The sequence below is a fragment of the Callithrix jacchus genome, chromosome 9 (genome assembly GCF_049354715.1).
Source record: "Callithrix jacchus isolate 240 chromosome 9, calJac240_pri, whole genome shotgun sequence".
NCBI classification, from domain to species: domain Eukaryota; kingdom Metazoa; phylum Chordata; class Mammalia; order Primates; family Cebidae; genus Callithrix; species Callithrix jacchus.
In genome coordinates, this window is record NC_133510.1 from 18,033,725 (window position 1) to 18,045,806 (window position 12,082).

A 12,082-nucleotide genomic window follows, 5' to 3' on the forward strand; every position below is an offset into this window, starting at 1 on the left:
CTGTGGAAAAATTGTCTTCCATAATATTGGTCCCTGGTGCCAAAAAAACTTGGGACAGCTGCACTTGAGCACTCACAGAGAGAGAAACACAAAGCTCAAGTCTTAGCATAAGTCATGGTCTGAGATCCAGAGAGCTTCCGTGATAGCCCAAACACAATTCCTTATTTCTTGTTTCCACAGGGTTGATATTATTGAAAATCAAACTCAAACTTAAATGTGTGAATTGCTGAATTACAGTGACAGTTGAATTCACTGCATCACCAAGGTTCTCATGAGAACCTGGGGGCACTAATAGGTGAAGAATGGGATTCTTTTTCTTTTTGAGACCGTCTCCCTGTGTTGCCCAGGCTGGAGCACAGCGATGTGATCTTGGCTCACTGCAGTCTCAACCTCCCGGGCTTAAGCTAGCCTCCTGCCTCAGCCTCTGGGGTAGCTGAGGTATGACCACAGGTAGGAGCCACCACACCCAACTAATATTTTGTGTTTTGTAGAGATGTGGTTTTACCACATTGCTCAGTCTGATCTTAAACTCCTGGGCTCAAGACATCCACCCACCTTAGACTTCTAAAGTTTTGAGACTATAGGCAGCAGCCACCATGCCTGGCCCTATTTTCTTTGGTACTGGTTTATTTTGAAGGCCTCCAATTGTCTTCCTGACTTCTAGGCTTGCTGACTTCAGCCTATTCACTGAAGCCAGAGGAATTTTTCTACAAGGCAAATTTGGGTCAAAATGGTTCTTGATTAAAACCTGCTGGTGACTGCCCATTGCCTTTAAGATAAAATCAAAGTAATTTGGCCACAGGGCCTGGTAAGAGCTGGCCTTGGTTTACCTTTCCAGTTTTATCCTGCACCACCCTCCCCATATCCCTACCCTCCAGCCACAGGGAATGTCAGTTTCTTTGGGGGACTTTACTGGTGTCCTTCTTCAGGAAACCCTCCCCTACCCTCATCATCACTCTTTGACTCTCATCTTTAGCCTCAGCCGAGGTGTCTCACCCCATTCTCTATGATGCGACAAGAAGCCCCTTGGGAGCATTTCAGGCCCACTCTGTACTTCTGTCATTGTGCTCCTCACAGTCTGGTAAGTGTTGGCATACGATTGCTGTATTAGTCTATTTTGTATTGTTATAAGCATACATATGAGGCTCAGTAGTTTATAAATAAAAAAGGTTGGCCAGGCACAGCAGCTCATGCCTGTAATCCCAGCACTTTGGGAAGCCGAGGCGGGCAGATCACAAGGTCAAGGGATTGAGAGCATCCTGGCCAACATGGTGAAACCCCGTCTCTACTAAAACACAAAAATTAGCTGGGCTTGCTTGTGCATGCCTGTAATCGCAGCTACTTAGGAGGCCGAGGCAGGAGAATTACTTGAACCCAGGAGGTGGAGGTTGCAGTAAGCCTACATCGTGCTACTGCACTCCAGCCTGGATGATATAGTGAGACTCCATCTGAAAATAATCATCATCATAACAAACTTAGCTAGGTGTGGTGGTACATGCTTGTAATCCCAACTACTTGGGAGGCAAGATCACTTGAGCCCAGGAGATGGAATCTGCCGTGAGTCATAATCACCTCACTTTACTTCAAGCCTGTGTGACAGAGGTGAACTCTGTATCCAAAAAAGAAAATAGTCATTGGGGAAGAAAGACTAAACAAGCAAAGGTGTCAGGAGAGTCCTGTGAATGTGGGTCATGTCAGAAGAGTGTAGGGACTACTGGGCAGGAGGGACTTGAAGAACGGGGTGGTGGAGACAAGGTCATTCATCCTAAACAGTTTGCCCTGTAGCATGTAGATCAAATATCCCGTGTTGGCTGCTGGTGACTGAACTGGGCTTCCTGTTTCTGTGTTTGGTTTGACCATCACAATGTTGAAAAACCTTTGAAGTGAATACCTTGCCATTTGCTACACTTCCTCCTGGGCTCTGGCATTACTCCAGCCTCCTTTCTTCATGTAGGTTGCCTGATCTGCTGAGACCTGTGTTTGCTCTCCCTGAAGATGGGTGGGTAGGAGGCGATTTAATATATGTGTATATGTATATATATGTGTGTATGTGTGTGTGTGTATGCATATATATGTGTGTATATATATATGTATGTATATATATATGTATGTATATATGTGTGTGTGTATATATATATATGTGTGTGTTTGTGTGTGTATATATATATATATATAAAAGTAAATAGACTGGGTGTGGTGGCTAAAGCCTATAATTCCAGCACTTTGTGGGGCCAAGGCAGGAGGATTAGTTTGATCTAGGAGTTCAAGACCAGCCTAGGCCACATAGTGGCCTTCTCTACAAAAAATTTAAAAAATTAGGCATGGTGGCATGCACCTGTAATCCCAGCTACTTGGGAGGCTGAAGTGGGAGGATCGCTTGAGCCCAGGAGTTGAAAGCTGCAGTGAGCTGTGATCTCACCACTGTGCTCCAGTCTTGGTAACAGAGAGAGACCCAATCTCAGAAGAAACAAAAGAGAGAGAGAGATAAATAGATCCAGCACTAGTGGGAGTATACTTTTGAGTGCTCTTTAGGACTTAATTATATTTTAATATTTTTTTCTTCCTTAAATTTTTTATATTCTAGCAAACCATTTTTTCCACAAGGAGAAAGAAATGTCATCCAAAGAGCCCTAGGAGCAAGGGCAGACTCAGAAAGTCAGAAGCACTGTAGTCATTTTGAGCAGCTTCTGTCTTCAGACTGCTAAGCTGGCAGTGCCAGGCTGGGTCCATTTTTCTCGTCTTTAATTTCTTAAACTGAAAGAGTCCTGCTAGAATCTGAAGTCAGATCTGTAGGTCAGCATTGAGTCAGCAGTTTGCTATGTTGTGAGGTCTTACCCCAGGAACTACAGAATACAAAATGCAAGAGAAAGCTGGAATAGAGCATCTCTCGGGGAAATGAGAGCCAGAGATACGGCAGTGCCCCATGGAGACAGCCAGCTGTTATTTGGCAGTGCCTTGTGGAAAGGCTGTACTTTGGTTAGATCTTTACAATCTGGAATGTGACCTTTAATATTATTAGTCCACAAACTCCAGTTTCTCATTTTTGCGGCATAGGTCAGTGTCGTAGGGAGTGGTTCATCTTAGCAGAATTTCCTGGTTTTCATGGCAGGTGTTCCATTTGTTAATTGACAAAGGAGGCATATTTCTCCTCTGTCCATAAGAGAAGATTTATGTCCTTTCCCTCGGGACTCCCTTGAAGGTTCTTGGGAAACTAAGCAGAGGATGAGGAAAGGCTGTGAACACGCTTGCTGATCCCTTCCTGTCCTACAAAAGAGCACACCTCTTCTGTAACTGAAAGACCCTTTTCATTACTGGAAAGGCTGGACAGACTGAGGGGTGTGTGTGTGTAGACATGGTCTCACTCTGTCACCCAGGCTGGAGTGTAGTGGTGAGATCATTGCTCACAGCAGCTTCCACTTCCTCAGTTCACCTCTTCTCCCACTTAAGCCTCCAGCGTAGCTAGGACTATAGGAATGTGCTGCCATGCCCGGCTCATTTTTTAATTTTTTTTTTTTTTTTTGTAGAGATGAGGTTTCACTGTGTTGCCGAGGCTGGTCTTAAAACTCTTGGCCTCACGGGATCCTCCTGTATTAGTCTCCCAGTGGGCTGGGATTATAGATATGAGGTACCTCACCTGACCTGTGATGAGTTTTTGACAATGTCATTGCTTTTTTACAGAAGCACCTAAGCTGAAGAGTCCCTTGAGAACAAGTACTATCCTGTGGTTTCATAAACTTTCTTCCATTTGTGGTTCTTGACAAGTTAAATTTAAAGTGCATCTTATCAAGATGGATAAACCCAAGTTTTCCAGAGCTGGAATATAGAAAATGGATGGACATATAAGTCCCACTCACCCATAGCCAAGGCATGGAGACCTGAACACACCTGGGCCCTAGACATCACCTTTCATTGTGAGTAGCTCTGAGATAACACTTCTGGTTGGTAAGTGCCCACTGGCAATAGTTTATGTAACAGCAAGTGAAGGAATCAAGAGTCAACAAAACATTTTCTGTCCCAATTCTAGCATTAATTTGATTAGATAATTATTCTATGAAGAATTTTCATATGCCACAGTTCTGATCAACATCTCAAGTGAACTGAAAAATTATATGTAAAAGTCAACCTTCTTTCTCACTCTGTTGCCGAGACTGGAGTGCACTGGTGCAATTACGGCTCACTGCAGCCTCAACCTCCTGGGCGAAAGCAATCCTTCCTCAGCCTCACAAGTAGCTGGGACTACAGATGCTTGCATGGATTTTGGTATACATGGATATTGGGCAGCTGGAACCAATCTCCCCATATACCAAGGGACAAATTGTATCTGTTTTGTTTTGTTTGGTTTTTGAGACAGTCTTGCTCTGTTGCCTAGGCTGGAGTGCAGTGGCACAATCTCAGCTCACTGCAACCTCCACCTCCCAGGGTTAAGAGTAGGCTAAGATTACAGGTACCTGCTATTATGCTGAGCTAATTTTTGTATTTTTGTAGAGACAGGGTTTTATTATGTTGGCCAGAACATAATGGTCTTGAACTCCTGCCTTCAGGTGATCTACCTGGCCTCAACCTCCCGAAGTGCTGGAATTACAGCTGTGAGTCACTGTGCTGGGACTTTTTTCTTTTTGAGATGGAGCTTTGCTCTTTTCTCCCGGGCTGGAGAGCAATGGTGCACTCTCAGGTCACCACAACCTCCACCTCCCAGGTTCAAGTGATTCTCCTGCCTCAGCTTCCTGAGTAGCTAGGATTACAGGCACCACCGCACCTGACTAATTTTGTATTTTGTAGTAGAGATGGGGTTTCTCCATGTTGGTCAGGCCAGTCTTCAACCCCTGACCTCAGGTGATCCACCTGCCTTGACCTCCCAAAGTGCTGGGATTACACGTGTGAGCCACCGCACACAGCCTCTATCTGTTTTTACAACTATGCTGTTAAATACATGATGTTCCAAGACAGTGGTAAATTTTTAATGACAATTTTTAATTGAGTGGAATGACCATAAAAATAATAAAAGTAGCAGCTAATATTTACTGAGCTGTTACTAGGTGCCTATAAATACCATAGATTTTTAAATTCCCCATAATTCTTCCTTATTTGCCTAACCGCTCTGTCTTAAATTACTCGTGCTTGCTTCAGTAGCACATATCCTAAAGTTGGAACAATAGAGAGATTGGCATGGCCTCTGTGCAAGAATGACGTGCAGATTTGTGAAGTGTTCCATATGTTTTTAAAACAGAAAAATATTACTCCTAGATTTTCACTGTTTGTGCAATGACCTTTTGTTGAGGTTGAATTGTATCCGAAGATGATATTTCCAGAAATGAGATTACTGTGAGTCACAGGACGTTAGCATTCTTATTATACTTGATGTAAACTGCCGAGCTTTCAGGCATGGTGGCTGTCGGCCTATAATTCCAGCACTTTGGGAGGCTGAGGTAGGAGGATCGTTTGAGGCCAGGAGTTGGAGGAGGCAGTACAGTGAGTCACTGTATTGTATTTTAAAAATTTCCAAGCTTTACCCTGGTGGAAGGCTTGTATACAATTTAAACATCACTAATAGTAAAAGAAAATGCCCATTTCACTGCACCTTTGCTGGCACAGGGTACAATAACAAGTTATTTATTGTTTGCTTATTCTTAGTAAATAAAACACCTCGTTAATACTTTATTTTTGTTACATTTTAATATATATTTTCTTATATTAGCTTATTAGCTTTCTTTTTCTTTCTTTCTTTCTTTTTCAGATGAAGTTTCACTCTTGTTGCCTAGGCTGGAGTGCAACGGCACAATCTCTGCTGACTGCAACCTTTTTTTCTTGGATTCAAGCCATTCTCTTGCCTCAGTCTGCAGAAGAGCTGGAATTACAGGCATGTGCCACCATACCTGGCTAAGTATTTTCAGTAGAGACAGGGTTTTTCCATGTTTGTCAGGCTGGTCTCGGACTCCGTACCTCGTGATCCAACTGACTCAGCCTCCCAAAATGCTGGGATTAGAGGTGTGAGCTACTGTGCCCAGCTAGCTTTCTTTTTTGCTCCCCCTCCTTTTTTTGGAGACCAAGTCTCACTCTGTAGCCCAGGCTTGAGTATGGGGGTGCAGTCTCGACTCACCGCAGCCTTGACCTCCTGGGCTCAGGCGATCCTTCCACCTCAGTAACTGGGACTATAGGCACATGCCACCATGTCTGGCTAATTTTTTTGATTTTTAATAGAGGCGAGGTCTTGCTATGTTTCCCAGTCTGGTCTGGAATTCCTGGCCTCAAGCAATTCTCTGACTGCCCCCTTCCAAAGTGCTGCTACTATAAGCATCAGCCACCAAGGTTGGGCTGTCCATGTCTTTTCTGTTTATTTGTAGAGTTAACATATCTTTTACTAATTAGATGATCTATATATTTAATCTTTTATTAAAGTATAAAAATAGTAAATACTTTTAAATGAAGAAGTGAAAAATTTCCTTTACTCTTCAGACCCATAATCTTATCTCAGGAAATAATTGGCCATATTCTTCAAATGCATATGGGCTGATTGAATATCAATTCTCATTTTCATATTTCGTGGACATCTGTGTCAATTTCTATTGATGTATCTGAATCCTCTTTATGGTTGGCTAATGTTTTATTATATGGATATATCACAGTTGACCAGTCAGCCTCTATAGCCATTTAGGCTCCTTCTAATATTTGCTTTGAGTTCCTTATGTCATTAAAAATTAACCTCAGCAGGTGTGGCAGCTCACACCTGTAATCCCAGCACTTTGGAAGGCTGAGGTGGGAGAACTGCTTGAGGGAAAAGGATCACCACCGGCCTCGTCGACATAGCAGCACATTGTCTCTAATAAAAATTAAAGATAACGTGAGCTGGACATTGCGGTCCACACCTGTAATCCCAGCTACTGGGGAGTCTGAGACTGGAGGATCACTTGAGCCTAGGAGGTCGAGGCTGCAGTAAGCTGTGATCACACCACTGCACTCCAGCTTTGGTAACAGTAAGAATGTGTTTCTTAAATAAAGTAAAAATTAGGTTGGAAGATTGCTGGAGTTCTGGAGGTTGAGGCTGCAATGAGCTGTGATTGTACCACTGCGGTCCAGCCTAGGGAATAGAGCAACATTGTTTCTCAAAAAAGTAAAATACAATAAAAATTAACCCTTTAGCATATTTCCCAGTAACACCTTCCCTCTTACGTTTTTCCTAGAAGCTTTTGAATTTAGTTTACTTTTCACATATCTTTTAAAAACTTTTATGGGATTGCCTGATTTATTTTTAAAGAATGTCTTTTTGTCACTTCCAGCTGGATCTACCATGAAAGACATCAGAGTTCAGGAGGAGACTGGGCATCATGTTATTCAGGTACACAAAGACTTGGACAATAACTCAAAAATGATCAAACAATAGTGCATGCGTCAAGTGCAATGGGAAGCTCTTCTGGAGAGTAGGAGAAGCTTCCAGATAAGGTGACAGTGAAACTGGCTGTTGAAAGATGAGGAAGAGCTGTGTGAGAGTAGGGAGCGAAGGGGGATGTGGAGGGATGGGGAATGGTCAGGGCAACCAGCACTTTAAAGACCTGGACAATTAAGATGGTGCATTTGGTTCAGGGAATGGGGAATTAAGTGTGGCAGGAATGCTTTGGAGAGACAGTAATTTGCTTGTATGGAATTTTGCCTGAGAGACCTCACTACAGTTTCTAATCTGGTGATGTTATCATCCATCACTGTCCCTGTCAGATAGTTTGGAATAGGTGTGATGGTCACAGTAACATCAAGCATAATCGTTCATGAATTCTCACAAAACCACGGGCAGGTACCAGTTATCCCCATTTCCTGAATGAGGTGATACAGACTTAGGGATAATGAGTGATTTGCCCAAGCTCACATGGATATTAAGCTGAGTCAGATGTAGGGACTGGTTTGACTTTAATGCTTGCTCTTTTCGTGAGCACCATGTATTGCTTCTCCTATGCGGTTAGGCAGGTAGGTGAAAGAAAAGCCCGTGTTTCTCTCGTCACACACTTTGACTGACTGACTGTGTGTGTGGAGCTTATACACCAAATTCTCTAGTGTTCTGGATATTAACTTGGTATCCCACAATGTTATTCTGACACTACCTGGAGCTGGCGCAGAACCTGCAGGTTAGGCGTTTAGTCCCATGAGACTGCCCTCACTTCAGATGCCAATGGCAAGTATTAGGTTTTCACCTGTACTTCTGACCAACCTATTACAAATCAGGGGTTCTCATGACCCCCTTCTTTGATTTAATCATCTGCTGGAACAGCTTATAGAACTCAGAAGAACAGTTTATTTTCTTTTTCTCTGAGAGACAGGGTCTCATTTTGTTGCCCAGGCTGGTGTGCAGTGTTGCAGTCATAGCTCACTGCAGCCTCAACTGCCTGGGCCCAAGTGGTCCTCCTTCCTTCCTAGTAGCTGAGACTGCAGCCTGCACCACCACATCTGGCTAATTTATTTATTTATTTTTTTAGCGATGGGATCTTTTGTTGCCCAGGCTGGCCACAAATTCCTGGGCCCAAGTGATCTTCGCACCTCAGTCACTTAAAGTGCTGGGATTACAGATGTGAGCCACCACGTCTGGTGAGTTAATATCCTATTTTTAATTCACTGTAAAGGATATGTCTCAGAAACAGCCAGTGAAAGAGATGTGTATGCTGGATGCAGTGGCTCATGCCTGTGATCCCAGCACTTCTGGAGGTTTTGTTGGCAGGATCGCTTAAACGCAGGAGTCTGAGTTCAGCCTGGGAAACATGGTGAAACCCTCTCTCTATAAAAAATACAAAAATTAGCTGGGCATGTTGATATGCACCTGTAATCCCAGCTACTCAGGAGGCTGAGGCAGGAGAATCACTTGAACCCAGTATGCAGAGGTTGCAGTAAGCTGAGATCACGCTACTGCACTTTAGCCTAAGCTGCTGAGCAAGATTTTTTTCTCAAAAAATAAATGAAAATAAATAAATAACTAGGTGTGGTGGTGTGCACCTGTTGTTCCAGCTACTAGGAAAGCTGAGGTGAGGATGCATTGAGCTGGGGACTGGGGAAACTTAGGTTGTGGTGAGCTGAAATTGTGCCACTGCACTCTAGCCTGGACAAAAGAGCCAGACCCTGTCTTTAAAAAAAAGAAAGAGGAGAAAGAAAGGAAGGAAAGGGAGAAAGAAATGAAAGAAAGATGGATGCCCAGGGGAAGGTAAGTGGGAGGTGCCCAGAGCTTCCATGCCCTCTGTTCAACATGCCGCCCTCCCAGCACCTCCTGTATTCAGCAACCAGAAGCTCTGCAACCCTGTTGCTCAGGGTGTTTACAGAGGCTCTGTTATGCAAGCCTGATTGATAAACTCTTTGGCCATTGGTAATTAAGTCAATCTTCAGCCACTCTCACCTCCTGGAGTTCAGCAGTTGAGGCTAAAAGTTCTAAGCCTCTAATCATGTGGTTGCTTTCTCTGGCAATCAGCCCTCCTCCTGAAGAAATCCAGGAGCTTGCAGCCACCCAGTCATCTCAACCACATCCCCAAATGCATTCTTAGCATGCTGGAGATCCCAAAGTTCTTAGAGTCTCGTGTGTTAGAAAGCTGGGACCAAGACCAAATATTAAAAGTAAAGATGCTCCTATCACCTCTATCACTGAGGTCTTTATAAGCATTCAAAGCTCTGTGCCAGGAACCAGGGAGAGAGAGCAAATATATATTTATTTTCTTTTTTTTTTGAGACAGACTCTCCCTGTGTCATCCAGGCTGGAGCACAGTAATATGATCATAGCTCATGATAGCTTTGACCTCCTGAGCTCAAGTGATCTTCCCACCTCAGACTTCAGAGTAGCTGGGACTACACATGCATGTCACCCATGCCGAGCTCATTTCTGTAGAGACGAGATTTAGTTATGTTGCCCAGGCTGATCTCAAACTCCTGGGCTAAAGCGTTATTTCACCTCAGCCTCTCAAGTAGCTGGGACTGCAGGTGCACACCACCATGTCTGGCTAATATTGATTTTTATACTTTTGTAGAGGTGGGATCTCACTATGTTGTCCAGGCTGGTTTCAAACTCCAGGCCTTAAATGTTCCTCCTGCCTTGACTTCCCAAAGTGTTGGGGTTATGGGTGGGATCCACCATGCCCAGCAGTCACAAAGATCCTTATAAAAGAAAGAGGTTAGAAGAGTGAGAATTGGAGCAGGAGATGTGTTGGTGGAAGCAGAGTTAGAGAGGGAGATTTGCAGATGTTTCACTTCTGGCTTTGAAGATGGAGTTAAGGGCCACGATCCAAGAAATGGGAGTGGCTTCTAGAAGCTGGAAAAGCCAAGGGAACATTTTAGAGCCTCCAGATGGAATGCAGCCCTCCTGACACCTTAACTTTAGCCTTAATAGACCTAATTTGGGCTTCTGATTCCTAGAAGTGTAAGTTGGTAGATTTGTGGTGTTTTAAGGGACTAATGTAGGGTAGTTTCTGGCAGCAGCAAGAGGAAATAAACCTGACGCCAAGCATCGTGGGTGATGTTGGTAATCCCAGCACTTTGGGAATCCCGGCAGGAGGATCACTTGAGGCCAGGAGTCCAAGATCAGTCTGGGCAACATAGTGAGACCCTGTCTCTACAAAAAATTAAATTGACTGGGTGTGGTGGCTCACTCCTGTAATCCTAACACTTTGGGAGGCCGAGGATCACCTGAGGTCATGAGTTTGAGACCAGCCTGGTCAACATGGCAAACCCCCATCTCTACTAAAAATACAAAAATCAGCCAGGCATAGAGGCACACACCTGTGATCCCAGCTGCTTGGGGGGCTGAGGCTGAAGAATCACTTGAACCTGGGAGGTGGAGGTTGCAGTGAGCTGGGATTGCACCATTGCACTCCAGCTTGGGCAAGAAGAGTGAAACTCCATTTCAAAATAAAACAAATTAGCCAGGCATGATGGCATGCACCTATCGTTCCAGCTACTAGGGAGGCTTGAGGTGGGAGGATCAGTTGAGCCTAGGAATTCGAGGTTGCAGTGAGCTGTGATTGCAGCACTCCGCTCCAGCCTTGGTGATAGAGTGAGATCTTGTTTAAAAAAAAAAAAAAAATGAACACAGTGGGAGTGGGGACAGATGGCAATGTTAAATAGAAAGGTCAGGGGTGGCCTCCTAAGTGAAAATTGAGCAAAGACTTGGAGGGGAAGGAGCTGGCCGAGGTGCTGAAGGAGGAGCATTGTTTGCAGAAACAACAGAAGAAAGTGTCTGAGGCTCTGGAAGGAGGTCAGTGGAGGAGGAGATGGGGAGAGAATTAGGGGAGGAGGCCATGGAGTTGCTGGGTGGGGATCAGTATAGATCGTGTAAGCCCTGGGAGGTTATTGCTTGGGGTTTGGCTTTTACTATGAGATGGGAACTGTGGGAGGGTTCTGAGCAGAGAGGCGACATGATCTGTCTCCTGATGTAAAAGCATTCTCTGGCTGCTGAGTTGAGAAAGACTGGGAAGATTTGGGTGGAAGCATGGGGGTCAAACTGTGGTAACATCCAGGTGGAAGATGATAGTGGTCCTGACCAGGGTCATGGTGGTGGTTAGAGATAGTCAGAGGAGAGAAGTAGGGGAGGAGTCCAGGGAGTTGCTAGGTGGGGATCTTCAGTACATGGTAAAGACAGTGAACAGGATTTCCTGACAGACTGGATGTGGGGTGTGAGAGAAGGCAGGGGTCGAGGTTGAGTTTGTTTCTTACTGAATTATTAAGTAATTTTTAAAACTCTACTGCCTTTCCCAGTGTTACCAAATATGGGATGCTAGATTAAAGAAATCTCTTCAGGTGCAGTGCAGTGGCTCACGTCTGTAGTCCCAGATGTTTGGGAAGCAGAGATGGGAGTATCTTTTAAGGGCAGAAGTTCAAGACCAGCCTGGGCAACATAGCAAGACCTCCTCTCTACAAAAATATTTTTCAAAATTTAATAAAATAAATGTAGCTAGGCATGGTGATGTGTACTTGTAGTCTCAGCTACTCAGGAGGCTGAGGTGGGCAGATCTCTTGAGGTCAGGAGTTTGAGGCCAGCTTGGGCAACATAGCAGGACTCCGCACTCTACAAAAAAAAATAAGAAATTAGCCAGGTATGGTGGCACTCAACTGTAGTACCAGCACTGGG

General features: G+C 44.4%; 1 protein-coding gene and 1 non-coding gene across 51 annotated transcripts in view; both read left to right on the plus strand.

Moving 5' to 3' along the window:
- LOC108590228 (uncharacterized) overlaps positions 1-12,082 on the plus strand; it is a 118,263-nt gene that overhangs the window by 81,707 nt on the left and 24,474 nt on the right. For 39 of the 50 annotated variants that reach the window (XR_013522580.1, XR_013522578.1, XR_013522576.1 and 36 more), the window contains 6 exons: positions 181-450; positions 977-1,081; positions 1,955-1,999; positions 3,679-3,911; positions 5,735-5,857; positions 7,275-7,333. The gene's annotated coding sequence lies outside the window, so the exon portion shown is untranslated. Of the gene's footprint in view, positions 1-180; positions 451-976; positions 1,082-1,954; positions 2,004-3,678; positions 3,912-5,734; positions 5,858-7,274; positions 7,334-8,459; positions 8,569-12,082 lie in introns of all 50 variants that reach the window. The other 11 variants (XM_078338526.1, XM_078338516.1, XM_078338536.1 and 8 more) reach the window with 11 other exon arrangements.
- Positions 5,115-5,218, plus strand: LOC118150966 (U6 spliceosomal RNA). Its single transcript, XR_004739075.1, has one exon. It is a non-coding gene; the product is annotated as a U6 spliceosomal RNA (small nuclear RNA).